The sequence below is a fragment of the Lathyrus oleraceus genome, chromosome 4 (assembly GCF_024323335.1).
Source record: "Lathyrus oleraceus cultivar Zhongwan6 chromosome 4, CAAS_Psat_ZW6_1.0, whole genome shotgun sequence".
NCBI lineage: Eukaryota > Viridiplantae > Streptophyta > Magnoliopsida > Fabales > Fabaceae > Lathyrus > Lathyrus oleraceus.
In genome coordinates this window covers 31,569,365-31,576,419 of record NC_066582.1, presented here as the reverse complement: position 1 = coordinate 31,576,419, position 7,055 = coordinate 31,569,365, and the positions used below count along the sequence as shown (strand labels likewise).

Below are 7,055 nucleotides of genomic sequence, written 5' to 3'. Positions count from 1 at the left end.
TGAACCGCATTCAAGTATTGCTCCGCCCGCAATCGAAGCAAACAACTTTGAACTTAAACCTTCGTTGTTGCAGGCTGTGCAACAGAACCAATTCTCTGGAAATCTTACCGAAGATCCAAACCTTCATTTATCCGTATTTGTTCAATATGCTGATACTGTTAAAGCTAATGGTGTCACTTCAGAGGCAATTCGACTTCGTCTTTTTCCTTTCTCATTAAGAGATAGCGCTAGAAGATGGCTTCAATCTCTCCCTTCCAACTCAGTCACCACATGGAACGAGTTGAAGAAAGTTTTTCTTGCCCGATATTTTCCGCCAAGCAAAACAGCTATGTTAAGAGCCCAGATAAACGGATTTAAACAGAAAGACAATGAGTCTCTTTTCGAAGCATGGGAAAGATACAAAGACATGATGAGACTTTGCCCACACCATGGTTTGGAAGACTGGTTAGTAATTCACACATTTTATAATGGTCTCTTATACAATACAAGGTTAACAATAGACGCCGCTGCAGGTGGTGCACTAATGAACAAACCTTATGCTGATGCTTACCAGCTTATCGAGAGCATGGCCCAAAACCACTATCAGTGGGGAACCGAACGAACAACAGTGGAAAAACCTCAACCGAAAACTGGCATGTACGAGATAAGTAACCTTGATCACGTTAATGCAAAAGTGGATGCTTTGGTCCAGAAAATTGAAAGTTTAAACGTATCACCACCAACCGCCGTGGTTGCTATAACTCAGAATTGCGAGGTCTGTGGAATCCAAGGCCACACTCCTGCGGAATGTCAACTCTTGACTGGAATCCAAACAGAGCAAGTAAACTATGCTCAAGGAAGCCCCTATTCGAATACCTATAACCCAAATTGGAAGAACCATCCAAACTTTTCATATAAGAGTAATAATGCTTTATACGCACCTGGACAGTCTCCGAATCAAACCCCATCTATACCTCCAGGATATCAGAAACCAAATCCTAACAATAATACCCCTAGAAAATCCAACTTGGAAATCATGATGGAAAACTTTATAGCTTCCCAACAACAAACCAATAAAGATTTCTTAAACCAGAACATACACACTGGCGAGCAACTTAAACAACTCGCAAGCAAAGTAGATGCCTTGGCTACCCATAACAAAATGCTGGAAACACAAATATCTCAAGTAGCTCAACAACAAGCACCTACTGCTGCACCAACTGGTACATTCCCTGGACAGCCCCAACCTAATCCGAGAAGCCAAGCTCATGCAATTATATTAAGAAGTGGAACGGAAGTGGAAGGACCGTCTGATCCAAGGATAGAAAACCAAAACCCTAAGAAATCTAATGAGGAAAGTGAACCTAAGGAAAAGGAAGAGAGTAATAAGGATACCCTAGAAAAGAAGGAACCTTATGTACCTCCACCACCTTACAAACCACCTATACCTTACCCTCAAAGGCTTGTTAAAACCAAAGATGTAGGCCAATTTAGAAAATTTGTCGATCTCCTTAAGCAATTAAACGTTACAATTCCATTTACCGAAGCTATTACGCAGATGCCCTCATATGCTAAATTCTTAAAAGAAATTCTTTCTAATAAAAGGAAACTTGAGGATAGCGAAACTGTTACACTCCCTGCCGAATGTAGCGCTATAATCCAAAACATGCCTCCTAAACTCAAGGATCCAGGTAGCTTCTCTATACCCTGTCACATAGGAAAATTTGTCATCGACAAAGCCTTATGCGATTTAGGAGCCGGAATTAGCGTTATGCCTTTATCCATATGTAAGAGACTGGAAATGGGAGAATTAAGACCGACCAAGATGTCTGTACAACTAGCGGATCGTTCCATCAAATATCCTGTAGGAATCCTTGAAAACGTTCCCGTACGCATAGGTCAGTTTTACATTCCTACTGACTTCACAATTATGGACATTAGAGAAGATGATACTACACCTATTATACTAGGAAGACCATTCTTAGCAACTGCCGGTGCAATCATAGACGTAAAACGAGGAAGACTCACCTTCGAAGTAGGTGAAGAGAAAATTGAATTCATTCTTTCCCAATTCTTGAAAGCACCTGCAATAGAAGATACATGTTACTTCATGGATATCATCGATGAATGCATAAAAGAAGCAGAGTCAGGAGAAGACAAATCATCAGACTATCTTTTAGAAGACAAATCTAAACAATGCTTAGCAATAACACCAGATCCTACGCAGTGTCTTAACAAACCAACCCCTGATTTGAAAACACTTCCCAAAAATCTGAGATATGAATTCCTAGACTTAGAACTTGAACGACCTGTGATAGTCAATGCAGATCTAGGAAGACTCAAAACAGAAAAACTCCTACATATCTTAAGAAAATATCCAACCGCACTAGGATACCACATAACCGATCTTAAAGGAATAAGCCCTTCTATTTGTATGCACCGCATCATGTTAGAAGAAGACGGTAAAACCTCTAGGGAACACCAGAGAAGACTAAATCCGATCCTAAGTGAGGTAGTAAAGAAAGAAATAACCAAGTTATTAGAAGCAGGTATTATATATCCTATATCTGATAGCAAATGGGTTAGTCCTGTACACGTTGTACCAAAGAAAGGAGGCATAACCGTTATTGAAAACGAAAAAGGAGAAACTATAACTAAACGAATCGAATCGGGATGGAGAATGTGCATTGATTATAGGAAACTAAACAAAGCAACCCGAAAAGATCATTTCCCTTTACCATTCATTGACCAAATGTTAGAACGATTAGCTAAACATTCACATTTCTGTTATTTAGACGGTTATTCAGGCTTCTTTCAAATACCAATTCACCCTGATGACCAAGAAAAGACAACATTCACATGCCCTTTTGGTACCTTCGCGTATAGACGAATGCCGTTTGGTCTGTGCAATGCCCCTGCAACTTTTCAAAGATGCATGATGGCGATTTTCGCCGACTTTCTCGAAAACATCATGGAAGTATTCATGGATGACTTTTCTGTATACGGACAAAGTTTCGAAGAATGCCTTGAAAACCTGGAAAGAGTTCTTGAACGATGTGTAAAAGTAAACTTAGTACTTAATTGGGAAAAGTGCCATTTTATGGTACAAGAAGGCATTGTTTTAGGACACATCATCTCGAACAGAGGAATTGAAGTAGACAAAGCCAAAATAGAGGTAATCGAAAATCTTCAACCCCCAAGAACCGTGAGAGAAGTACGAAGCTTTTTAGGACACGCCGGTTTCTACCGACGATTCATCAAAGACTTCTCTAAGATAACTAAACCCTTAACCAGACTATTAATGAAAGATGCTGAATTCATATTCGACGATAACTGTTTAAAAGCATTTCAAACTCTTAAACAAGCATTGATCTCCGCACCCATTATGCAGACACCAGACTGGAATGAACCATTCGAAATAATGTGCGATGCCAGCGATTATGCTGTAGGTGCTGTTTTAGGACAAAGAAAGGATAAAAAGCTTCATGTTATATATTACGCAAGCAGAACCCTGGATGAAGCACAGATGAATTATGCCACAACCGAGAAAGAACTCCTAGCAGTGGTATTTGCGCTAGATAAATTTCGTTCTTACTTGGTAGGAGCCAAAATAATAGTTTACACTGATCACGCTGCTATCAGGTACCTTCTAACAAAAAAGGATGCTAAACCTAGACTCCTAAGATGGATCTTGTTACTACAAGAATTCGACTTAGAAATCAAGGACAAGAAAGGAACTGAGAACGTAGTAGCAGACCACCTCTCTAGACTTGAGAACCTTGAACCAGAAAGAACATCCATTAATGATGATTTCTCGTATGACAAACTCATAGCTACTTTGGAAGAGAACAACCCCGACATGCAAGTAGAAACCACCTTAGCTATATCTGTCATACCATGGTACGCTGATCTAGTCAATTATTTAGCTGCCGGAATAGTTCCACCTACTTTATCTTACCAGCAGAAGAAAAGATTCTTCCACGACATAAAACACTATTACTGGGATGATCCCTTACTTTTCAAAAGAGGTCCCGATGGTATTTTCCGTCGATGTGTACCCGAAGAAGAGGTAGAAAATATAATCCAACACTGTCACTCTGCGCCTTATGGTGGACACACAAGTACATCCAAGACCTGCTCTAAAATCCTACAAGCTGGCTTTTATTGGCCAACTATATGGAAGGACGTACATGCGGCTATTAAGGAGTGTGACAGATGTCAACGCACGGGAAACATATCTAGACGTGACGAGATGCCACAAAAAGGTATTTTGGAAGTAGAGATTTTTGACGTGTGGGGAATAGACTTCATGGGACCATTTCCATCCTCCTTCGGTAACAAATACATACTCGTGGCGGTTGACTACGTATCAAAGTGGATCGAAGCTATAGCTTCCCCAACTAATGACACCCGAGTAGTAACTAGACTCTTTAAAAATATAATATTTCCGAGATTTGGCATCCCAAGGATAGTAGTCAGTGATGGTGGATCGCACTTTATATCCAAGGTACTCGAAAAACTACTACTTAAATATGGAGTGAGACATAGGATAGCAACACCTTACCACCCTCAAACCAGTGGACAAGTGGAAGTATCTAACAGAGAAATCAAGCAAATACTAGAAAAAACGGTCGCCACTTCAAGGAAAGATTGGTCATTGAAATTACCAGAAGCTTTATGGGCATACCGAACTGCTTATAAAACTCCCATAGGGACGACCCCATTTAAGCTCATTTATGGAAAATCCTGTCACCTCCCGGTAGAATTAGAACACAAAGCCTATTGGGCTATTAGAAATTTAAATTTGAATTATAAAGCCGCCGGTGAAAAGAGAATCCTTGACATAAACGAATTAGAGGAACTCAGAAGAGACGCCTATGAAAATGCCAAAATCTATAAAGAAAGAACGAAACAATGGCATGATAAGCGTATATCAAGGAAAATCTTCAAGCAAGGCGACGCAGTACTCTTATTTAACTCCAGACTAAAATTATTCCCGGGTAAACTACGATCCAGATGGTCAGGACCTTTTCATATCACTAAAATCTTTCCCAGTGGAGCGGTAGAAATAAAAGGACAATCTACAGAACCGTTCACCGTAAACGGGCAACGTCTGAAACATTATCACTATGCGGAAACCAACGAGGATTCGCAAATTCTACACTTAGACGAAACGCCCCCAGGACTCATAGACAATATTTAACAATTTCTTTGTCGAGCTTGCGACATTTAAACAAAGCGCTTAGTGGGAGACAACCCACAAATTAATCTGTTATTTTATTATTTTATTATTATTATCATTTCTCTATTTTTCTCTTAATTATTCTTTTAATTTCTATTTAGTATTCATTATTGATTTATCCAAAAAAAAAAAAAATATATATATATATATATATATATCTATATATATAATAATAATAATTTGGACCACCTTATCCAGGATGAGAGAGCACCCATTAGAATAGGCGGCCTGATAACTATGATAGGTAATGCTATTGGATTACGTCAGCCTATGCTTGACCTGAACCCTTTTTGTGGCATTACCACTATGAGTATACCTTTCCTCTTCAACACTATGTTTATAGCAAACATAGGGTCTGATGAGTTTGAGCTTGTTATTGATAACCAGGTTCTCTGCCTATTCACCCTGCCCGATCCTAGGACTAATGTTCATAACCAAAGGAACTGGCTCTATAACCTGAATGAAACCCCAACTCCTGATGGATCCACTGAATCCATCCAGGAATATGAGATTTGTGATGACTATGAGCACTATGTTGACCATATCTCTCTTGCTGAATCTGACCCTCAGACTCCATCCGGCTACCATGATATTGATCCTCCTCCTCAGCCTGTCCTGACCGAAGAATCAGCCATGCCTGATCTCCGACATCATATGCCAGGAACAGATATTAAAACCGTCATTGAAGCTCTGATGTCAGAACAAAACGCCCTCAGGGAAGATTTCCACAGCCTGAGACTTGCAGTCCTAGAACACACGAGCAGTACGGCAAGTCAGTTACGTATGTTACGGCATCATGTTAACTCTTTTACTCCTCCGGCCAGAGATCCGAAGATAGATGGAATTTAGTTATTTTTTTTTTTTTTCTTTCTAAGTTATTTAGTTTTAGGCTAGATTTTTTTTCATTAATGTTATTTGAATTCATGTCTATTTCTATTTCATTTCATTATTTCCCCTTCCTGTAATACATTATGATCTCCTTTTTATTGAAGCTGTTTAGTTAATTTTATTATGCAAATGCCTGTTACGTTCTACTGTTGTTACTTATTATTATTATACAAAGCAAGTAACATGCCCAGTGCATTAAAATTGCAGACTAAATATAACCATAAGCTAAATAAAACATTAAAATACGCTACCAAAGTGATTCTGTGAAGCGCTACTAAGCCTTTCCAAAAAGGAAGTGTGACGAGCGTCACACCACCCATAACGGACGGCACACTTAGTGCCTGTTACGAGCGTCACAGCCTTGTGACGAGCGTAACGCCTCTCAGACATGTGAACGTTGGGGAGCCGTTGGAGACGAACGTTACACCCCTACCTTTTTACATTCCCCATTCATTTTTCATTTACCACACTTAATTACTTTTCAACCACTTTTTCTTTCTACCTTCCAATCCTTCTCCTATAAATACCCTCCAAAACTTCCTTCATTCACCACAAATCAATTCTCTCATATCAAATATACAATTCTTTTCCTTTTCCAAATCACTCATTCAAAAATTCATCACAATGGCGGGAAATCAAAATTTCGGAAATGTCATTTTCCGATCCGGAGATGACAACTATCAGCAGGAGCAATTCGAGCGCTTCCAACAGCGAGGCGTCGCTTCCACCAGGTACCCCGATTTAACTTGTTTACAACAATTGGGCTTACTCCAAGGTATCGAGTGGATGCTCCGTAGAGCCGATTTAACCTTCCTTTGCACCCATAACCAACCCACCTATCCTTCCCTAACCTTAGAATTCCTAAGTTCTTACGACTACACCACTCCCGCCGGTGAAGGTGAATTTCTAACCGGTACGGCTACCTTCCGTATGTTTAACACCGAGT

General features: G+C 39.7%; 1 pseudogene; it reads right to left on the bottom strand.

Moving 5' to 3' along the window:
• Window positions 1-335: 335 nt before the first annotated feature.
• On the bottom strand, window positions 336-435 carry LOC127076935 (uncharacterized; annotated as a pseudogene).
• Between the last annotated feature and the right edge of the window lie 6,620 nt (window positions 436-7,055).